Source organism: Ahaetulla prasina, chromosome 12, assembly GCF_028640845.1.
Source record: "Ahaetulla prasina isolate Xishuangbanna chromosome 12, ASM2864084v1, whole genome shotgun sequence".
Taxonomy (NCBI): Eukaryota; Metazoa; Chordata; class Lepidosauria; order Squamata; family Colubridae; genus Ahaetulla; species Ahaetulla prasina.
Window position 1 is genome coordinate 1,567,924 of NC_080550.1, and position 23,889 is coordinate 1,591,812.

Genomic DNA, 23,889 nt, shown 5'->3' on the forward strand with positions numbered 1-23,889 from the left:
AAGGGGATGGGGAACACGCCTCGCTTGGTGTCCCAGAATCCGGACTGGGCTCTCAAAACATACAAAGAAAAGAACAGCCATTCTGCAAAATGCTTCTGAAGGTTGCTTGTGCTTAAAAAAGAATGCACCTTTACAGATTTACAACCTTCAAAAACATTTTGCAGAAGGGAACTTCTGTTTTATATGATCCATTTCTCTCCCTCTCTCCCACTCTGTTTCTCCCTCCTACTCTCCCTCCCTCTGTTTCTCTCTTTGTCTCTCCCTCTCTCCCTCCTGCCCTTCCTCCTTTTCTCTCTCCCTCCCTCTCTCCCTGTTTCTTTCCCCCTCTCTCCCTCTTTCTCTCTCTGTGTCTCCCTCCTTCTCTCCCTCCCTCCTTCTCTCTCTCTCTCTCCCTCTCTCTGTTTCTGTCTCTCTCTCTCTCACACACACACATACATCCAAATTCTCCTCTGCTCCCACTTAAAGAAGCCTTTTTTTATTTTCCCAAATAATTTGATGCAAGCCCACTTTTGCTTTTCTTTTATCACCTCTCCCCTTGAAAAGCAGCCCTTGAATCTACAGCACCCAGTCCCGTCTCTGCCAGGGAAACGGTGCAGGCGACCAGGCTGCCTCTCCTCCGCCCAGCCTCTTTGCTCTGCTGTTGAGTCTTCCAAATTAATCCTGCCAGGCTACTCAGCCGGGCAGTGCCTGCTGCTTAGCCCCCAATGCCGAATCCCTGCCAGCTCCGTCCTGCCAGCACCTCGGGCCCCACGTGTCTGCTAAACTTGCCAGTCCTGCCACATCTGGCTGAAACTCAACGCCGGGGCCAAGGACTTTTCATAGCTGGCACCGTGCCACACGGGGCTTAAATGCTGATCTGCAGCTTAGCACTTTCGAGAGGACGCAGGGAGGCTTCCTGCACCCACACCCAGAAAGAGACACTGGATACCCATCAGGCAGAGATGTTGGGGGGAGGGGGACAAGGAGGGGCAGAGAGAGGCCAAGGGTGGGGGGGAGGATGCTAGATAAAGGAAGCTACTCTCAGTCTTCTGCTGCAGAGGAGTGGAAGGGCTCCCAAACCTTCCCATGGAGAATCCCAGAAGGAGGGCAGGAGTTATGAAATAGAACGCTGGAGAGGAATCGGTTCAAGTACATTCACTTTTAATTAAATGCAACAGAAATAAAATTAAATTTAGGGTCACCCCCCCCCCCCACACACACACTGGGCCATTCCACTAATGTTGTGCAAAGGAAGGGAAGGGAAGGGCAGGGCAGAGAAGGGAGGGAGGAAGAAGGAAAAAAGGAAAGGAAAAAAGAAAAAGAGAAAGAGAAGAACAAAAAATAGCAGGGAGGGAGGGAAGGAAGGAAGGAGGAGAAAGGGAGAGAGGGAGGGAGGGAGGGAGGGAAGGAAGGAAGGAAGGAAGGAAGGAAGGAAGGAAGGAAGGAAGGAAGGAAGGAAGGAAGGAAGGAAGGATATAGCAAGGGATATAGACCCAGATCAGGGAAAAAGAGGGGAAGATTCTCTTTCCTGCAAAAACAGATTTAGTTACGCAGCAAGGAAGCACTAGATCCCTCGAATACAAGGATCTTTGGATGTTTAGAGAGTGTGTCACAAACTGGTACCTTCCAGAGATGGTATACTATAGGGGCCCCATTGTTCTGAAGGGCTTGCTGGCTGCTTTCAGTGCCCAGTCAGGCCAACCCTTCGGGAGGGCCCTGATTCTGGGGGCTGGGGTGGGGGTCGGGGGCTTCTTTCCAAGGTTCAGGTCACCTTGATTGACAACTCCCCACTCTAACTCACGAGACCAAACCCAGGCAAGTGGTAGGAAGGGGCTTCCCAGGTGGCACAGACAGAAGCCTTAACTGCTGCTCTGCCAGCCATGGGGGGGGGGACTGAGGGGAAGGGGAGGCAAAGGAGTGGGAATCCTCCCCAACCAGGAAAAACCTGCAGAGGTGGGGGAGGGGGGCTGCCTGGGGAAGCCCTGGGTCCAGGAGACATCTCCAATGACCACCTCTGTCCCAGCTTGCTGCTTGCCTGCTTCCCGGGGAAACACGGAAGCCCAAGGAAGATCAGGAAGGTGAAGGTGATTTGGCAGCTTCCTCTGCCAGCATCCCTCCCCTCCTCAGCCTCCGTCCTTCGGCATCCCTGAAAGAAAATCCGAGTGGCCAATCTGTGTGGGGGGTGGTGGGGGTGGGGGGATGGCATCTCTCGTGCAGCCAAGGACCAGTCCGGTCTTCAGAAGCTGCCCCAAGTGCCAGTACACAGCCCGCCTTTCATGCAACCCGCATCTTCTGACAATGGCACACCACAGACCAGCCTGAACCCAAAAAAAAAAACAAAAAACCTCCGAGGAAGGGAAATGCTAGGCATGCCTGGGGTTTTTTGGAAACAGGCGACGTCCACCCCAGAGGCCGGCGGAATAAGACCGATATTCATCAGCCAGACAAGCCCAGCCACTGTTTGGCTGGGCGGCTCCGTTCCCCCAGCAGGCCGAGTCCCCTCCCTTGAAGCCCTGTGTATTTTTCTTCTTCCATCCCACGAAAAATGAAAATGGAATATTTCAGAGGGCCAAAGAATGGGGACTGTGAAAATATTTTCCTTTCGCTGCCACTAGGCCTGCCAAAGAAGTCTTTGCAACAGAGCAGCAGCAGCCGGGGCTTCCGGCACGCTGGGCCTGGCAGTCCAGAGGCAGACGGGGGAGGGGGAGAAACTTTGGGGAGGGGCACGCTCATCTGCACACATCTGCTTGTCTGCCTGTCTTCTGTCTGTCTGTCTGTCTGTCTGTCTGTCTATCTATCTATCTATCTATCTATCCTATCCTATCCAACACCTATCAATCTATTTCTTTTGTCTGTCTGTCTGTCTATCATCCATCCATCCATCCATCCATCCATTTTCTCTTTTCCTGAGCAATGGAAGGAAATGGGAGGGAGAAAGCACACACTCTGCCCCAATCTTGTGCCCTTCAGTTGTGTTGGAACAATCTTAAAACATCTGGAAGGCTCCAAGACAGGAATATAATAACAAGGAACCACCAGATGCAAATGCCTGGATGTGAGCTCTGGTTTACGCCAAAGGGGTCCCGTCCTCACCTACCAATGTCCAGATCACTCAATCCCAGCCTGGTCCCACTAAGAGATTCCTGGCGATGAAACTCCGGCAATGCCGAATTTGCAACCCTCCAGCTAAATTAAGTCCATTCTTGGCTTCGCCAGGGCCAAGCTATTTTTACTGCTTTCTTCTGATCCAGCGACTAGTTTCCCAAGTTCTTCCGTAACTGGCTTCCAGCTGCTTCTTCGGAAATATTGTGTTTCCATCCAGAGTGTAGATTTCTGCTCTGGGCCTATTCTGTTTCTTACCCAGCACCACACCTCTCAAGCAAACAAGGAATCCACCCACACGTTCTCCTTCCTTCAGCCTTGGAAAGCCAATAAAACAGCACATGGCGAGTCTAAGCCCAATTGTGCAAGCACAAAAATAACTGCATTTACTAATTTATGGATTCTCTAAGGCCACCCAGTTCCAAAAAGATGATGGGCAGCTGATAATACCTCCAATCTAGAAGTTAAAATGGCAACCACAACCCAATGACTGGCCAGGCTCAAACAGCACTTCCAACCTTCAAGCGTGACCCGTTCCTGTCTCCCAAACAAGCAGACACACTAAATAAGATTCCATCTGAGGACACACCAGGAGGGGCAAGGCACACTCCGGCCCAAGTGCGTTTGTGGGTTTTGTTTTTCAGTTTGCTCCTGAGAGAAAATGTCAAGGAAATGCTGAAGGAAGTTGCTGCAACAAGAAACAAAACAAGAGAGAGAGAGAGAGAGAGAGAAAGGAGAGGAGAGAGAGAGGCTGGCTTCTCCACCTCCTGTCCTGACCTCAACAGGCAACGGAGGCTGAAGCACCCTCTAATCTTCTTCTCCACATGTTGCTAAAGCAAGAGGGACAAAGAAAACCCAAACATGGGCCTATTCAAAGGCTGGCTTGCTTTTCTCCTCCCAAGCCGGCTTCCTTCTTGCTAGCCTGATGAGGAGGTCCTGACTGAATCAAGGCTCCGATGAAAGGGTTAGTACCGCCTTATAAGCAGTGGTGAAATCCAATTTTTTAAAATACTGGTTCTGTGGGCATAGCTTGGTGGGCATGGTGTGGCTTGGTGGGCATGGTTTGGTGGGTGTGGTAGAAGAAGGATACTGCAAAATCTCCATTCCCACCCCACTCTGGGACCAGCCAGAGGTGGTATTTGCCAGTTCTCCAAACTACTCAAAATTTCCACTACCAGTTCTCTGAACTGCTCAAAATTTCCACTACCGGTTCTCCAGAACCTGCCAGAACCTGCTGGATTTCACCCCTGCTTATAAGGCCTTGGTAAGACCACGCTTGGAATAATGCATTTGGGTAACCGGGATATAAAAAAAGATGTTGAGACTCTAGAAAGCGTGCCGAGAAGAGCAACCAAGATGATTAGGGGGCTGGAACGATTGTAGGCTAGTTTAATGAGAAGACAGAATAAGGGTGACATGATAGCAATATTCCAATATTTTACAGATTATCAGAGTTGGAAGGGACCTTGTAGGTCATCTAGTCCAACCCCCCACCCAAGCAGGAGACCCTAAACCATTTCTGAAAAAGTGGCAGTTCAGTCTTTTCTTGAAAGCCTCCAGATTTGAAGACTGCCCCAAAAAAGAGGGGGACAAACTATTATCCAAAGCACCAGAAGGCAGGAGAAGAAGCAAGAGATGAAAACTAATCAAGGAGAGAAGCAATCTGGAATTAAGGAGAAACTTCCTGACAGTGAGGACAATTAACTAATGGTTCATTGTAGGTGCTCCATCACTGGAGGCTTTTAAGAAGAGACTGGACAGCCACTTGCCGAAACGGCATAGAACTTCCTGCTTGAGCAAGGGGTTGGACTAGAAGACCTCCAAGATCCCTGCCAACTCTGTTATTCTGAAACCTGGCATTTCCTCTCCCTGAGCTGGATGCTCACTTCCCGTTGCCCCCAGCCAGGATGGCCCTTTCAAAGTACAAAAGCTTTACTCCTTGCAACAGAAGGCCACACATGTTTACTCAGGAGTGGAAGAGCCAAATATGCAGCCGATTGCAGCCTAACACACTGAGAGTCTTGGGAGCCCTTCAAGTTATATTTACCCAGCTGGGCAGACCTACTAGAGACACAAGAGCAGGAACACACTCAATATACCAGCAGCTTTTTCCCTCCTTATCCCAAGCGTCCTTGTTGAGTCAAAACCTTGGCACCCACCTGGTACCATTAGAGCCCCCAACCTAAGAAGACAGAAAATGGGTAGGATGCAATCTTATATTCAGACAAGCAAGCCTCAAAATGCCACAGAACAGCTAGCAATGCCCAGTGGGCCGAAAGGCACTACAGATAAATCCTCTAGGTAGGTTATCAGATGAGAATAAGTCCTTCTTCAGCTTTGCTTTTCGGCCCACAATGAATTGTCCTTCCACATGGCCCAGATTCTTAGAGAAAAAAATTGGGATTTTCCTAATGGCTGAAATGCATCTCCAGGTTTAAACATACTGTGCTGAAAAACCCAAAGCAACTCCAGCCTTCCAGAATAGCTTTGGGCAGTGAGACGGGAATATATACATTTAATGAATAAATGCATAGAAAATAAACAAACTCCACCAGTTTCTGGCCTTATTCATTTTCCCTTTAAAAATGGGATAGTCCAGGAAGGTAAAAAAGGCCCCAAGTTCAACTCAAAGGGTTATAGGACATCGCAGTCCATCTGCCATCTGCCCGAATCCTCCCAATGATGTCCAGTTTATGGTTATCATAAAAAGCACATTGGTGTGTCAGGCCAGCACAATACAAACAAGACAACCGAACGCAATAGGCTGCAGAAGGGGACCTCATACTGACTAAACAAAGGAAGCTCAAAAATAAAACTCAGATTGATGGGCAAGATGACTTGCAAGCAAAACTCGCATTATTTTTGGCAAGTGCCCCAAAACTAATGGGGTTAGTATCAGATGAAGATCCTGTTTCTGGAGAGAGGCTGCCATTCTCTGAAATTCTTCTCCAGGCCGGTTTGTAGGAGAGGCAACGGCTTCAGGTATCTTGATCAATCCACAGACCGTGCAACTGGCCTGCAGGTGCAAATTTTGCACAACTAAGATGACGCTGGAAGAGGAGGCTTCCCTTTTTGCCCCTTCCTTTCTCTGCCCAGATAACAAAGGGTCATCCCTTCTAAAAATCCTTCGGAATCATGAACAGTGTCATCTTTATCACCCAATCTATCAGCTAAGTGAGAGGTGTATTGTGAACTTCTTCTGTGTATCTTTTTTAGCTAGTACGAGAAAGTACTAGCTTGTACATTGTAGTATTCATTTCTAAAGATCTAAGTGCCAGAGCCCACTGTAACAACATTGCCAAAAAGGCACTAAGAGTTGTTAACCTAATCTTGTGTAGCTTCTTCTCTGGTAATATTGTACTACTAACTAGAGCATACAAAATATTTGCTAGACCAATTCTTGAATGCAGCTCATCTGTCTGGAACCCGCACTGCATATTGGACATAAATACAATGAAGAGAGTCCAGAGATATTTTACAAGAAGAGTCCTCCATTCTTCTGCTCGCAATAAAATACCTTATCCCACCAGACTCCAAATTTTGGGCTTTGAGAACTTAGAACTACGCAGACTTCAATCTGACCTAAGCATAGTACATAAAATTATCTACCACAATCTCCTACCTGTCAATGACTACTTCAGCTTCAACCACAACAATACAGGAGCAATAATAGATACAAACTCAAGGTAAACTGCTCCAAACTCGATTGCAGAAAATATGACTTCAGCAACAGAGTGGTCAATGCCTGGAATGCACTACCTGACTCTGTAGTTTCTTCCCCAAACCCCCAAAACTTTAAGCTTAAACTGTCTACTGTTGACCTCACCCCATTTCTAAGAGGTCTTTAAGGGGCGTGCATAAGTGCGCCTGTGTGACTAATATTCCCTGTCCTAATATTCCTTTTTTACTTGCTCTTTTCATGTATCCAAATTATGTTTATACTTTTACCTTTTATCTTATATATGATTGACAAATAAATAAATACAAAAAGTATGGGCAACCGAGTGCAAGAGATTTGAACTAGCTTGAAGGCAGCCTTCATTGATTGGTCTCTGGTGTAGGCTCAACATACCATATAGAAGAAGACCTCCACCTGCCCCACAGCACGCAGAAGTTTTTCCATGTTGCCAGTAGAAAAATACAAGCTGCACCTTTTCAGGAGAGGCACAAGAAGAGAACATTTCATGTATAAGCTGGTGGAGACCAGGCCATCCAGAGTTGGAGTAGCTTCTTTGAGAAGATTCTGGGACGGGCAGATGAGAATAGAATAGAATAGAATAGAATAGAATAGAATAGAATAGAATAGAATAGAATTTTTATTGGCCAAGTGTGATTGGACACACAAGGAATTTGTCTTGTGCATATGCTCTCAGCGTACATAAAAGAAAAAATACGTTCATCAAGGTACAACACTTACAACACAATTGATGGTCAATATATCAATATAAATCATAAGGATTGCCAGCAACAAGTTATAGTCATACAGTCATAAGTGGAAAGAGATTGGTGATGGGAACTATGAGAAGATTAATAGTAGTGCAGATTCAGTAAATAGTTTGACAGTGTTGATGGAATTATTTGTTTAGCAGAGGGATGGCCTTCGGGAAAAAACTGTTCTTGTGTCTAGTTGTTCTGATGTGCAGTGCTCTATAGTGTCGTTTTGAGGGTAGTAGTTGAAACAGTTTATGTCCAGGATGCGAGGGGTCTGTAAATATTTTCACGGCCCTCTTCTTGATTCGTGCAGTATACAGGTCCTCAATGGAAGGCAGGTTGGTAGCAATTATTTTTTCTGCAGTTCTAATTATCCTCCGAAGTCTGTGTTTTTCTTGTTGGGTTGCAGAACCGAACCAGACAGTTATAGAGGTGCAAATGACAGACTCAATAATTCCTCTGTAGAACTGAATCAGCAGCTCCTTGGGCAGTTTGAGCTTACTGAGTTGGCGCAGAAAGAACATTCTTTGTTGTCCTTTTTTGATGATGTTTTGATGTTAGCTGTCCATTTTAGATCTTGCGATATGATAGAACCTAGAAATTTAAAGGTTTCTACTGTTGATACTGTGTTGTCTAGTATTGTGAGAGGTGGAAGTATGGAAGGGTTTCTCCTAAAGTCTACCACCATTTCTACGGTTTTGAGTGTGTTCAGTTCCAGATTGTTTTGGTTGCACCACAAGGCTAGTCCTTCGACCTCTCGTCTATATGCGGATTCGTCATTGTCTCAAATGAGACCAGTCACTGTTGTGTCATCTGCGAACTTCAGTAGCTTAACAGATGGATCATTGGAGATGCAGTCATTGGTATACAGGGAGAAGAGAAGTAGGGAGAGCACACAGCCTTGGCGGGGGCCCCCTGTGCTAATTGTACAGGTATTTGATGTGATCTTGCTTAGCTTCACCTGCTGCTTCCTGTTTGTTAGGAAGCTTGTGATCCACTTACAAGTCTGTTCCAGTACCTGTAGCTGGTTTAGCTTAGTTAGAAGAGTGTCTGGAATGATGGTATTGAATGCTGAACTAAAGTCTACAAAGAGGACCCTTGCATAGGTCTTTGGAGACTCAAGATGTTGTAGGATGTAGTGCAGAGCCATATTAACAGCATCATCTGTTGATCTATTTGCTCGGTATGCAAATTGCAAGGGGTCTAACAGTGGATCCATGATGGTTTTCAAGTAGGAAAGCACTAGCCTTTCAAAGGTTTTCATGACTACAGATGTTAGAGCAACTGGTCTGTAGTCATTCAGTTCCTTGATGGTGGGCTTCTTCGGCACTGGGATGATGGTAGAGCGTTTGAAGCAAGAAGGAACATAACACATCTCTAGTGATTTATTGAAAATATGGGTGAAGATGGGGGCCAATTGGTCAGCACAGACTTTTAAGCAAGAAGGAGTTATCTTGTCTGGGCCTGGAGCTTTTCCTGGCTTTTGTCTGTGAAATAGGTCCTGCACTTCTTTTTCTGTGATCACTAGGGGTTGTGAACCCAATGAAATGGGGTCAGTTGTAGGAGGCTTGGCTGTTGTTGGTGTGTCTGAGATGGGGGTTGTGGAGATAGGTGGCTGTAGTTTCCTTTCAAACCTGCAGTAAAACTCATTCAGGTCATCTGCCAGTTGTTGATTACCTTCAGCCTGGGAAGGAGGTTTGCCATAGCCGGTGATATTTTTAAGAGTTTTCCACATGTTTGCTGGTTCATTTGCTGAAAACTGATTCTTTAGCTTTTCAGAGTAGCTTCTTTTTGCTGCTCTGATCTCCCTTGTTAGTGCATTTCTGGCCTGATTGTACAGCATTTTATCACCTTTTCTGTAGGCTTCCTCTTTGGAATGTCGTAGCTGCTTAAGTTTAGGTGTAAACCAAGGTTTGTTGTTACTGTATATTCGCAAGTTCCTTGTAGGTACACATAGGTCTTCACAGAAGCTGACATATGATGTTACAGTATCTGTGAGTTCATCCAGGTCTGCAGAGGTATCTTTAAAAATATTCCAATCAGTGCAGTCAAAACATGCCTGTAGCTTTAATTTTGATTCCTCCGTCCAGGTCTTCACTGATTTAATTATTGGTTTTGTGGCTTTAAGTCTTTGCCTGTAAGCAGGTACAAGGTGAATCATGCAATGATCAGTGTCCTACAGCTGCACGTGGTAAAGACCGATAAGCATCTTTTAGTATTGTGTAGCAATGGTCTAGAGTATTCTTGCCTCTGGTGGGACAATTGACATGCTGAAAGTATTTTGGTAGCTCTTTCCTTAAGTTTGCCTTGTTTAGATCTCCCAAAACAATGGCCAGTGAATCAGGGTGTTTGGCCTCAGCCTCCATGATGGTGCCCTCTTCTTGTGCCCTGGCCTTCCCTTTGATGTGCCAGATTCTCTTTGCATTGAGGATGGAAGAGGCGTGCAGGTCTTTTGGCCAGCAGATCCTGGCAGCTCCGACTCCCATTGTTTGGCGACTCCTCAGAAGACGCAGCTGTCCAGGTCAAACCCAGCCAGTGTCCCAACAGCTTCCACTCCAGCCAAACAAAGGCATTCAAAGAGCTCTCCTTGGGGGGGGGCATGTTGACACAGCTGGGAGGAAGAACCTGAGGACTCATCCTCCTTGCAAAGGGGAGGGGGCTGCTGCAGCCCGAAGACCCGGCTCCTTCCCCAGAAGGTCCACCTTGAGGAGAGGAGAACCAATACACAGCAGCTCCTTCTTCCAGCAAGGAGATTGGGGGTTGGAGTTGACGTTTGAAATACTCTGAGGAAAAGCTGCTTTTAGGGTGCAGGGGGAGCCCTAAACTGAATTAAGACGGAGAGTCCCAACAGAGCAGCAGCTTCTTCTTCAAGCTGATTCCACCAGACGTGATTCAGAAGTTCACATGTGGAGGAATATGCAAGGAATAAGAGTTGCATCTGCCCCTGTCAGAAGTTTTGGAAAACTGGGGGTTCCTCCCCCCCACTCTTAATTTTTTCAGAAGAAAGCAAGACAGTAAAATCTCTTCCTAGTGCAGTTCAACTCCTGAACTTATTCGCATTGTTTCCTCCTTTTTTGGGTAAGGGGGGGGAGGGGATTTGCCACTTCCTGTCTCGTTTGCAGCCCTGGGATTCTCTGGTGGTATTCCTTGATTTATTTAGCAAATATCTTGCTGAACGTGGCTCTGAGCAGCATCCAAGCCACAATTAAAACAATATCACAACTGTTAAAGCTCTTTTGAAAGAAAGAAATGAGAGCAAGATTGCAGGAGAACATCCATCTAAACACAGCGCAACCAATCGCACAGGCTCCCCTTGGGACACCCCCCCTGACAAGGTTGCTTATTCCCAAGGCTGGTATCCCACCCCAGCACTAAAGCCGACACTGACCCCTTCTTGAGCTTAGCCAAGGAACCAGCCAAAACAACACAGCCTGGTAGATGCTGCCCCAGGTCTTAAGCCATCATGTGGCCTGTCTATCTGAGCAGGCCACGGGCCAGGGGTGAAATGCTCCCGGTTCAGACCGGATCGCCCGATCCAGTAGCGATGGCGGCGGATGGTTCGGAGAACTGGAAGCAAAAATCCCTGCCCCCAGCTGAGCCACGCGATCATCAGAGGTGTTTTCTTTTTTACTTTTTAAAGCATTTTTTCCTTCGGCTGAAAAAAAATGCTTTTAAAAGTAAAAAAAAAAAGCCTCTGATGATCGCACAGCCCAGCTGGGATTGTCAGAGGCTTTTAAAAGCATTTTTTAAATAACTTCTTCGGCTGAAGAGGTTGTAGAAAAAATGCTTTTAAAAGTAAAAAAAAAAAGCCTCTGATGATCGCACAGCCCAGCTGGGATTGTCAGAGGCTTTTAAAAGCATTTTTTAAATAACTTCTTCGGCTGAAGAGGTTGTAGAAAAAATGCTTTTAAAGGTAAAAAAAAAAGTTGGCCACGCCCAACCAACCACATTACCCCCACCACCTCCAAGCCACACCCACAGAACCGGTAGTAACACATTTTACATTTCACCCCTGCCACAGGCTCAATGTAAATTGAATAAAGTGGGCAAAGCAGTTACTGTGGGTTATTCAACAAAGGTTGCTTGGACAAACCATGCCTTCACAATATGTCTGAGCCTTACAAAAGACCAGCAACTGCATGAGGCAACCCAAGGCTAAATCCGAGAACTGGATCTGCTTAAGAGCCATTTTTCTCTCCATTGCCAAACTGCCATCCATTCTTGTTCTGGGATACTCATCTCTTTCTTGTTCTTTCTAAATCTAAGCTAGCAGCTCTCCTCATGCACGTCTGCAGATGGCCAGTCATCGTGAATTCTTCTTCACTGCACCACAATAGACAGGCAAAGCTCTCCAAGACTGGCCAGATAAAAACCCAGACACCTGAGAGCAGCGGTAGGAGAGAACTCCTCCGAGAAAACAAACGAGGTTTTCCCCACAGAATGCAAGAGGCCAGACAAGAGAAGCTCAGCTGAGTCCCGGCAAGACACTACCTTGCAAGACTGAGCATCAACACCACCTGGAAGGTTAGTGATGGGAGATGGACTTTGGCAGTCTTGAAATGCTTTGGGCTTTCATGGCAAAGGTCCAAGGTTCGGTTAAGGTTCAGCCTTCAGCGTCCATAAGAAAGGTATAAAAATGCTAATTCAGGAAGGTCAGACTAGATGAGCCGATGGTCTCCTTCAGCGGCTTAGTTCACCTGTTGCATGTAGCCACGGGTTGTGTAAAATGCAGTTGGCTGACTAAGTACAACAGCCAGGTTCACCAGTTGTGCTACGCTACAAAACCAGAGATTACCAACACCCCCAGCAGACTACGCACACCACAACAAAATGACTAAATGGCGGGATATCTGACCTAGGTCCGTGTAAGGCTTGTTTTATTTTTTTATTTGTCAAGCATAAAATAACAGGTAAAAGTATAAACATACAGTAATTTGAATATATAAAAAGAATAAGGGTAAAAAGGAATATTAGGACAGGGACGGAAGCCATGCAGGTGCACTTATGCACGCCCCTTACAGACCTCTTAGGAATGGGTGAGATCAACAGCAGATTCCATCTCAAATCATGGAACCGGAATGCAGATGTGCAATAGCTCCACCCGGTGTGAACAGAGAGATCCTTGAAAGAGTGCAGCAGAAGGATGAGCTTGAAACCCCAATATTCGAGCCAGGAGAAAGTAGCCATTGTCCTCGTTCTTGGATTCAGAAGGACTGGCAAGCTCCCCATCATTGTGTGTTGCGAGAGGCCCATTTAGGTGTTTGTTTGTTTGTTGACGGGCTTCTGGGCTGCTAAATGAGGAACAAATGCAGAACATTCCTTTATCTCCGGCAAAAGCAAAGCAATAAAACGTATTTTTAATGGGAGGAAAATAGAACTGTACATTTCATTTCTTCAAAACCATTTGCTTCCACTTAGGACTCAGAGCAAAGCCAGGGACGCTGGCAGGAACAAAGATCTCCCTTGAACAATGATCCGCTCATAGAGACAGAGGTCCCTGCTTCCTGGAGGCGCTTCTATTCACACAACCACAGATGCCCCGAGAAAAGAAAGAAGGAAAGAAGGAAAGAAAGAAAGAAAGAGAGAAAGAGAGAAAGAAAGAGGGGGGAGGGAGGGAGGGGGAGAGAGAGAGAGAGAGAGAGGATGAATATACCTGCGCATTCCTAGGTGAGCTTTGTCAGTCTCTGACAAACCTCATAATCCTCTGGTAGGTAGCAAAGCATGGCATGAAGGGCCCAGTCTTTTTCCCAAGCAGACAACATGTGTTCAGATTACAGATTACCAAAGTTGGACGGGACCTTGTAGGTCATTTAGTCCAAACCCCCGCACCCCCCGTCCAAGCAGGAGACCCTACACCATTTCAGACAAATGGCAGTCCAATCTCTTCTTGAAGGCCTCCAGTGATGAAGCTCCCACAACTTCCAAAGGCCATTTCTGTTCCACGGGTTGATTGTTCTCACTGTCAGAAAATTTCTCCTCATTTCCAGGTTGAATCTCTCCTTGATCAGCTTCCATCCATTATTCCTTGTCTGGCCTTCAGGTGCCTTGGAAAATAGCTTGACCCCCTTCCTCCTCTCTGTTCATGCTGGAGAAGTCCCAGGTTCAGAAAACATTTCTGTGGTGAGGCTTTTGATGTGCGGATGGAGCAGTCCATTCTTTTAGCCTAACCTACTCATATCTAATATATTTAAAACATCACTAATTGTCTTCCTAAAAGATGACGTTTGAAAGAGATCAGTGGCCCACCAGGAGTGAGACCCAGTGGGCAAAGCTTCTCCTTGGAGCTCCCACTCAAGAGACCCATTCATTCAGTTGAACCAGCTTGCCTCATGAACTCACTTAACAAAAGTCTGACTTACAAATGTTGGGCTCAGTTACGGTCATAAGTCGAGGACTACTGTAGTCCCCATAGAGAAAAGTTCAGGAGAACCTTTCTGCCTTTCCAGATCTGATAACCGTTTTCACAATTAGCCCCTAAACAGTTCAGTTGGATGTGGAAGAAAGAGCTTCTCACAAAAACTTACGAAAGAAGGTCGGAGTGTACAAAGGGGCCCTTTTTTGGATGGGCAACAATGCCAAGTGGGCAAAGCATGTCACACAAACGGACAGAATCCGCTTTCCTTCTTCTTCCTGGGTTGGGAAGTTTTGTTTGGAAGCCTCTCTTGGTTTTTCAAACTGGATGAAGCCTGCCTGTAAGGCACACACAATTATTTTTAGCAGATTTCGGTGCACACCCAGCCGCCTTCGGCGTGCAGGCGGTGGCCACAGAAAGAAAGAAAGAGCCAGCCTGCTACTCACTTTTTCATCTTAAGTCTGACCACTGGCTGCACTCTGTTGTGACTCCCGGCCGCTGCCTTCCACGCGGTTTGCCCTACTTGGAAAAACTCCTCTGAAATCAGTTTTGAACATGCTGTGAAATGGACTTTGATCTGAGAATTATATTGAGGAGAGCTGAGATTCAGCCCGTTCTCTCCGGATTGCGCAAACTGGTAGCAGCGACTGCAGGAGGCTCCGCCCACCCACTCAGACATAATGCGTGACTACTGTGCATGTGCAAAAAGGCCATGCGCATGTGCAGAGGTGGAGCGTGTGAGCTCACATTTGCGAATCGGTAGGGAAGGTAAGTGAATCCCACCTTTGGTTAGGCTCCCATCTCCTCTGCTCAGCTCAGGAGAAATCTCCTGAAGGAAGCAGACCTGCAGCAACAAGCAAGAACTTGGAGGCTTCCTTGCTGGCTTGAGTAAACCAGACTTACTCATGCAGCATCTGAAGAAATCAACTCAAGAGGACCATGTCCTCAGATAGCTAATTCAAGAAAGGAAGGCTGGTCCTTCCTAAGAGATAAGAGGAAAGCAGACCATCCAAGAACCTGGTGGTTGGACACCATCAACGCGTCCTCTGACACCAGCCAGAGCACAGAAGAACTCAAAGAAGTACTGGAGGATCGGAAGATGTGGAGAGATCTGGCTCATAGAATCAACAAGAGTCGGACATGACTGAATGGAGAACACCATCAGCATCCTAAGAGGACTCTTCAAGAAGTGCCCCAATATCTTGCCCCAATATCTCTTGCCTGGCTTCACCGCCTTTGCCTTCTAGACAGTTGCTAACAGCTGGAATGGCAGGTTCCTTAACTGCCAATGCTGGGGAGCATCAAAAGCCAACATTTGTGGCTTAGAAACCACAATGGGCTGAGGTGGTATTCAGCAGGTTCTGACCAGTTCTGGAGAACCGGTAGCAGAAATTTTGAGTAGTTCGGAGAACCGGTAAACTGGTTCTCACCCCCCCATCTATTCTCTGCCTCCCAAGTCCCAGCTGATGGGCAAGAAATGGGGATTTTACAGTATCCTTCCCCTGCCACGCCCACTAAGCCATGCCCACCAAGCCATACGATACCCACTAAGCCACGCTCACAGAACCGGTAGTAAAAAAAATTGAATCCTACCACTGGCTGGAGTCACACAAACCAATAGTAATCAAATCATATGAGGGCTTAGCTCAATATGAACCAAAGCCACAACGAAAGGGGCAGATAAACTCCCTGTATTTGACATACTAGCAAAACACCATTTTTGCAGTCTCAATAACCAAAGCTATTCCAGAGCTCCTCTGTCAGCCATTCCATCTTTTGAGGGGGGGGGGAACGTATCAAAACAATAGGGAACAGCAGCCTCGCTTGATTCAATGCCCCTTCCAATCCTTGAAGGGGATTCGAGTCCCCCAACCCCCAGTCCTCCACCCCCATCTTTTCTTTGTATGGCAAAACACACCCAGAGTTGTTATCCTCCTCCTTTAATTATCTCAGTTCCCTTGGTGTCCTTATTTGAACCTTCCCTTCAAATCCTTCTTGAAGTTCATCAAAAGTAGATCCAGGAGCCCAAATCCCTCTTCTTACGCTGATCCGCTTTTCACCAAACAGCGGATCTCTCTGTCTCAAGATTCCTCAAATAATGCTAACCAGTTGCTGGATTTGTCCCATGCTCCAGATACGTCACTCTCTCTCGCTCCTGCACAAAAACAGTGACTTTATTTATGTGCCTCATTGTCCACAAAGACGTTGCCCTCCAAGCCATCCACAGACGTGAGAATTACAGGAAGAGCAGCTCCATGGCTATCACAAGTAAAAACAAAAAGCAAGCACCACTGACATTTCACCAACTGCAATTATTCTCTTTCAACTTCTCAGGGGTTTAAATGAGCCTAAAACATATTCCCAGGTCAGTTAACAATCTCCAAGGCTGATCGTATCAGCATCACTACAGCAATTCATCCTGGAGCTCATCTTAAGAGAGTTCGTTCGACCACCTTAAAGAAGCAGCAAAAGGAAAATGTAGAGCGTACAATCATGGGGTTGGAAGGGATCTTGGAGGTCTTCTAGTCCAACCCGCTGATCAAGCAGGAGATCCTGTATCATTCCAGACAAAATTTTGTCCAATGTCTTCTTTAAAACCTCCTGTGATGGAGGAGTATCCACAACTTCCAGAGTTAACCCTTTCCACCGATTAATTGCTGTCACGGACAGGAAATTTCTCCTTGGTTCTAGGTTGGATCTTTTTCTGAATGATCTTCCAGCCATTGCCTCTTCTCCTGCCTTACATCTCATGTAAAGTGTAATGCAAAGTCAGGGAGCCAACCCCCTCCAAAGAAACCTGCCTTATTCTACCTTTGTTCAACATAAATACTCCATTTGTTAAGATTGTAATCTTTTCCTCTACTTAATGAACCCAAAGTAACAAACATGCTGTAACTTCACCACAGCCTTGGGAGGGAGGAGGAGGAGGGAGGGAGTGGGAGAGAGAGAGAGAGAGAGAAAGAGAGAGAGAAAGGAAGGAAGGAAGGAAGAAAGGAAGAAAGAAAGAAGGAAAGAAAGAAAGAGAGAAAAGAAAGAAAGAAAGAAAAGGGTTATTTGAAGATCAGCTAAAAGTTTCATGATCAGATGGAGAATCTAAAGACCTTCCCAATCTTTGTCAAGAGCTTTTCTTCTTTCAAACCGAGCTGAGCTGATTTGCAATTAACATCTCATGTCACTGATACTTTTTATGAATGAAAACTGATGGAGGGATAAGGCATCACCCTGAAACAGACCAAATTCAATTAGGGATGCTCCAAGTTGGAGCTGTTCTCACCCTCCCCATGGCGATTGATCCCCCACCCGACCTTCCCCCATCAAATTAGCCAAGCAGTTACTTTTGCTGCCCCACAAGTTCAGAGTTGAATAGCTCTGGGCTAGAGCGGCAGCTACAACGAGAACCAGATGCCAAGCACTTGCTTGCAAATCAAAGCTGACAACCAAGCAACCAGACTTAGCTTTGGAGCAAGCGTGGAAGCCTTCAGGTGAGGCTACTGTGGAAACCCCCTGGGAGGGGCCTTTATAATCACACGAGCCCCCTCCGCATCCCAGGCCTGCCTGGAAGAGCTGAAGGAGAAGGGCTTATAATTGGACACACACACACACTTCATGTTTCCTATTAGATGCTGCAAAGGAGATAACTGCAAATAAAGCGGATACCTTCGCTTCCAGCCCTCGCCAGCTGCCTTTTCAAACAGATGTTTCTGATTGCAAGGAGCTACTGCTGAAACAGCTTGCAAATGCATCGTCCGACCTTTTAGGCAAAAATCAGTCTCTCTTCCATGCCAGGCGTCTTCCCAGCAGCAGGCCCAGAAGGCCAAGAGGGACTGGAACAAGCAGGGAGCTGGCCGAGGGTCAGGCATCCCACTAAGGAAAAGCCCGATCTGGTGCTTGGAGACCTTGAGACCTCGGTGAGTTGGTCATTCATCAGAAGAAAGGATAGTGGGGGGATCCTCCAGAGAAGTTTCCAAAGTTTGATGGGGGATGAAACAATACTGGAAAATACGAGCTCCCTGGGGATGTATGAGGATATGTGAAGGGAAGAATTCCTTTTTTAAAAAGTACAGAATTAAATGGATCTAATTTTGGAAGGATGGAGAATGAGAAGACATCTGCTTGAAAACTCTTTGATTTTCTCCTCCACAGAAGCAAGTGTGAAGATCTGGCTGGTTTTTTTCAATGGTGTTTTTTTTTTAATTGAAATTTTATTGAAATGTTTAACAGCAATGGAAGATTAGGAAAAAAAAGGGAAAGGGGAAAAAGGAAGGATAGAAACCGTGCAAAAAATGAAAAAGAGAGAAAGGAACAGAAAGAAAAAGATACTGATTTCAGAGCTTTACAAGCAAGTAATCTCGTTCCTCCCCCTTTGAAGTTACAGATCCATCCTTGACTTACAATTCATTTAGTGACCGTTCAAAGTTACAACAGCACAGTGGTGAAATCCAAATTTTTTTACTACCAGTTCTGTGGGCGTGGCTTGGTGGGCTTGCTGGGCATGGCTTGGTGGGCGTGGCAGGGGAAGGATATTGCAAAATCTCCATTTCCACCCCACTCTGGGAGCAGCCAGAGGTGGTATTTGCTGGTTCTCCGAACTACTCAAAATTTCCGCTACCGGTTCTACAGAACCTGTCAGAACCCGCTGGATTTCACCCCTGCAATAGCACTGAAAAAAGTGACTTATGACCAGTTTTCACACTGAGGACCATTGTAGCATCCCCAGGGTCATGTGATCAGAATTCAGATGCTTGGCAACTGGCTCATATTTATGACGGGTGCAGTGTCCTGGGGTCACGTGATCCCCTTTTGCGACCTGACCAGCAAAGGCAATGGGGAAGCCAGAATTCACTTAACAACCATGTTATTGGTACAATAATTGCAGCGGTTAACTTAACAACCGTGGCAAGAAAGGTCGTAAAATGGAGCAAACTTGCTTAACCAATGTTTCACTTAGCAACATAAATTTTGGGCTCAATGGTAGTCGTATGCAATTGATCATGCTCTTCCAGTCGGTCGTAACACCTTGCTGTTGTGGATTTATTTATTTATTTATTTATTTATTTGATTTTTATACCGCCCTTCTCCCGAAGGACTCAGGGCGGTGTACAGGCAAAATAAAACAATACAATATACAGATTAAAATACCATTTAAAAAACTTATTTAAATTAGCCTGAGATTAAAAATTTCCATACTAAAAACCCGTTTAAAATTAATAAAATTTCCCATTAAAACTAATTTAAGCCAGCCCGCGGATAAAGAGATGTGTTTTAGTTCGCGAAATGTCCGAAGGTCAGGTATTTGACGTAGACCCGGGGGAAGCTCATTCCAGAGTGTGGGCGCTCCCACAGAGAAGGCCCTTCCCCTGGGGGCCGCCAGCCGGCATTGTTTGGCGGACGGCACCCTGAGAAGTCCCTCTCTATGGGAGCGTACGGGTCGGTGGGAGGCGTGTGGTAGCAGCAGGCGGTCCCATAAGTACCCAGGTCCTAAGCCATGGAGCGCTTTAAAGGTCATAACCAACACCTTAAAGTGCACTCGGAAGGCCACAGGCAGCCAGTGCAGCCTGCGCAGGATCGGTGTTACATGGGAGCTACGTGTAGCTCCCTCTATAACCCGCGCAGCTGCATTCTGGACTAACTGAAGCCTCCGAGTGCACTTCAAGGGGAGCCCCATGTAGAGAGCATTACAGTAATCCAAGCGAGAGGTAACGAGCGCATGAGTGACTGTGCATAAGGCATCCCGATCAAGGAAGGGGCGCAACTGCCGAACCAGGCGAACCTGGTGGAAGGCCCCCCTGGAGACGGCCGTCAAATGATCTTCAAACGACAGCCGATCGTCCAGGAGGACACCTAAGTTGCGCACCCTATCCTTTGGGGCCAATAACTCGCCTCCAACAGCCAGCCGCGGCTGCAGCTGACTGAATCGGGGTGCCGGCATCCACAGCCACTCCGTCTTGGAGGGATTAAGCTTTCACACAGGTGTGAAGCCCTTGAAGCTGAGCTAAGAGCCTCTGCTTGTTTCTGTGCTGAATCTGGACTAGCAAGTTCTCGGTTTCAATCCCAGTTTAGCTCATGGCTGGACTGGAAACGGGACAAGGAGGAGGAGGAAGAGGAGCAGTGAGGGCAGATTGGTGTTTTGAGGAAAGAGAAATCAATCTTCAAACGCAAGATCTCTCAGCTGGCTGGAAGGTCAGCCTGTTGTAAGCCACCCAGGGTCACTTTCAAATGAGATGGGTCACAAATAAATGTCATCAACCGGAGCACCTCTTGAACGTCATCGGCATTGACAAATTCACCATCAGTCAATTGCAAAGGGCAGCTTTACCTGGAACAGCTTAGATCCTGCGATGAGATCTTTAATACCGTCAAACAAGAACATTTGCGTCCTTGGGAAGGACTCAATACCAGTCTGAACATCTGGCTGACTGTGCGATGGGACCAGAATAATAATAATAATAATTATTATTATTATTATTTCTTACTTGAGTTCTTTTCCGCTAGGAAAAAGACTGACTATCAGACCTGGAGGGAGACGGAGTTTGAGCAAGCCATTTATTCCAGTCCCTCAAAATTCAGGGATTTAATCATAGCATAAAAACAACTCTGTGAAAGCAAAACGCTAATATTTTAATCAGCGTCTTCAGTCTGACACTGAGCATTCCTTTGGCCTGATTAATGTCTCAGCCACATGACATGGAAGGAAGGTCAGTAGAAGGAAATAACCAAAATAAGGTTAAGAAAATGAGCAGGAGTGAGACACTGACCCCCAAACGCACTATGGAGTAAGCAAGAGAAACCCAGGGGGGAAAAAATCTTCTTCAACCAAAGCTTTTTCCACCAAACCAAAGAAGAAGAGAACAGAAGAAAGCTGCTGGAGTGGCCACAAGAAATACAATTAGAAATGAGACTATAAGAGAAAGAATTGGCACAGAACCGATCTTAAACTACATACAAAGCCAGCAAATAAAGTGCTTTGCTCACCTGGAGAGGCTGTCACGGGATTCCACACCATACTAGACAAATCGAGAAAGAGGAGAAGGTCAAAAAACAGAGGCAGACCCAGAAGAAGGAGGAGAGATAACATCCAGGAAATACTACTGCAACGTCAATTAGCAATGGCTAAGGTTACCAGAAGAGCAAGAACCATGACTTTGTATCTCCCTCAATACCCAAAGTGGAAGGAGGAATCGCCAAAGCTTGGTACTCCTTCAGTCACTTCCAACTCTTCATGATCCATCTAACATCATCATTCCTAACAAACAGGAAGCAGCAGGTGAAGCTAAGCAGAATCACATCAGATACCTGTACAATTAGCACAGGGCCCCCCCCCAAGGCTGTGTGCTCTCCTCACTTCTCTTCTCTCTGTATACAATGACTGCATCTCTAACGATCCATCTGTTAAACTACTGAAGTTCGCAGATGACACAACAGTGATCGGTCTCATTCAAGACAATGATGAATCTGCATACAGACAGGAGGTTGAATGACTAGCCTCGTAGTGCGACCGGAACAATCTGGAACTGAACACACTCAAAACCATAGAAATGATGGTAGACTTTAGGAGAAACCCTTCCATACTTCCACCTGTTACAATACTAGACAACACAGTGTCAACTCTAGGTTCTACCATATCGCAAGATCTAAAATGGACAGCTAACATCAAAAACGTCATCAAAAAAGCACAACAAGGAATGTTCTTTCTGCGCCAACTCAGAAAGTTCTACAGAGGAATTATTGAGTCTGTCATCTGCACCTCCATAACTGTCTGGTTTGGTTCTTCAACCCAACAAGACAGACACATATTTCAGAGGATCATTAGAACTGCAGAAAAAAACAATTGCTATCAACCTGCCTTCCATTGAGGGCCTGCATACTGCACAAGTCAAAAAGAGGGCTGTGAAAATATCTACAGACCCCTTGCATCCTGAACATAAACTGTTTCAACTCCTACCCTCAAAACGATGCTACAGAGCACTGCACACCAGAACAACTAGACACAAGGACAGTTTTTCCCCGAACGCCATCACTCTGCTAAACAAATAATTCCCTCAACACCGTCAAACTATTCACTAAGTCTGCACTATTAATCTTCTCATCGTTCCCATCACCCATCTCCTTCCACTTATAGAATAGAATTTATTGGCCAAGTGTGATTGGACACACAAGGAATTTGTCTTGGTGCATATGCTCTCAGTGTACATAAAAGAAAAGATACGTTCATCAAGGTACAACATTTACAACACAATTGATGGTCAATATATCAATATAAATCATAAGGATTGCCAGCAACAAGTTATAGTCATACAGTCATAAGTGGAAAGAGATTGGTGATGGGAACTATGAGAAGATTAATAGTAGTGCAGATTCAGTAAATAGTCTGACAGTGTTGAGGGAATTATTTGTTTAGCAGAGTGATGGCCTTTGGGAAAAAACTGTTCTTGTGTCTAGTTGTTCTGGTGTGCAGTGCTCTATAGCGTCGTTTTGAGGGTAGGAGTTGAAACAGTTTATGTCCAGGATGCAAGGGGTCTGCAAATATTTTCACGGCCCTCTTCTTGATTCGTGCAGTATACAGGTCCTCAATGGAAGGCAGGTTGGTAGCAATTATTTTTTCTGCAGTTCTAATTATCCTCTGAAGTCTGTGTCTTTCTTGTTGGGTTGCAGAACCGAACCAGACAGTTATAGAGGTGCAAATGACAGACTCAATAATTCCTCTGTAGAATTGGATCAGCAGCTCCTTGGGCAGTTTGAGCTTACTGAGTTGGCGCAGAAAGAACATTACTTGATTGTTGATTGTTGGTCTGATGTTAACCTTGAAGTTAATCTTTGCTGATCTGGGTGCTGATTGCTGGTGGATAGATTGTTCGATTTTTTTTGGGTTGCTTTTTGGGCTGCGTGATTGTTTCTTTTGCATAGGCTTGTGCCAGGCTTCTAGAAATTCTCTGGCATTTTTGGACTTGGCTTGGTCTACGGTGGTCACATTTTCCCAATTGAAACTATGGTTAAATCTGTCTGTATGTTGTGAAATTAAAGACTTTTCATCATGTCTTCTGACTGCTAGTTGATGTTCATGGATACATTCTGCCAGTCTTCTGCCTGTTTGTCCTTTATAGTGGTTGTTGCAGTCCTCATTGACAGCAAATATCACTCCTGATGGTAGGTAACATCACTGATGATGTTACCTAGTTTGAGTAATGAAATATCTGCAAAAAAGCAAGCAAGCTCACAGAGCACCAAGGACCCTTCATTCTAAATAGAATAGAATAGAATAGAATAGAATAGAATTTTATTGGCCAAGTGTGATTGGACACACAAGGAATTTGTCTTGGTGCATAGGCTCTCGGTGTACATAAAAGACAAGATATGTTATGACTGTATGACTGTAACTTTGTTGCTTGTATCCTTATGATTTATACTGATATTGTTTCCTGATTACTTATTTGTAGCCTATGACTATCATTAAGTGTTGTAAGTGTTGTACCTTGATAAAGGTATCTTTTCTTTTATGTACACTGAGAGCAAATGTACCAAGACAAATTCCTTGTGTGTCCAATCACACTTGGCCAATAACAAATTCTATTCTATTTTATTAAAGAATTGGCAGTTGATTAAAACAACAGTGAGTGATCATCACATTATTCTTCCCTGGGCCAACCATAGAGGGTTGCTGTAAGTATCTGATGAAAAGGGCAAAATGGCATCGGTTCTTATCATCTTGATGAAGACCAAGGAAGCTGGAAATTTAATTGAACACTAAAGAAGTTGGAAGTTATGTTCTCCTTCCAAGAGTGAGAGAAAACCTTGATTTATCACTCCCTTGATGGACTCCTTTGTTGGGCGCACACTTTAAAGTTACACAAAAACCCCAACAAGAGCCGGGTTACGGTTTGTACTAATCTCGACAGGCTGACTTCTGAGTCACACAAAATGCTTCATCCTGTGGGACAGAAAAGAGCAGGGTTTGCTGCCCTCCGTAGCCTTTCTCTGACTTCTGTTATGGCTGACCTTCTGCACCATACAATCAGCCTCTAAGTCAT

General features: G+C 45.7%; 1 protein-coding gene across 8 annotated transcripts in view; it reads right to left on the bottom strand.

The window, feature by feature from the left end:
- The window catches only part of LOC131184258 (zinc finger protein 469-like), a 272,266-nt gene that overhangs the window by 109,661 nt on the left and 138,716 nt on the right, over positions 1 to 23,889 (bottom strand). For 2 of the 8 annotated variants that reach the window (XM_058155364.1, XM_058155365.1), the window contains one exon: positions 20,837 to 20,868. The exons of the other annotated variants lie outside the window; for them this stretch is intronic. The gene's annotated coding sequence lies outside the window, so the exon portion shown is untranslated. The remainder of the gene's footprint in view (positions 1 to 20,836; positions 20,869 to 23,889) is intronic. 8 annotated transcript variants of the gene reach the window in all.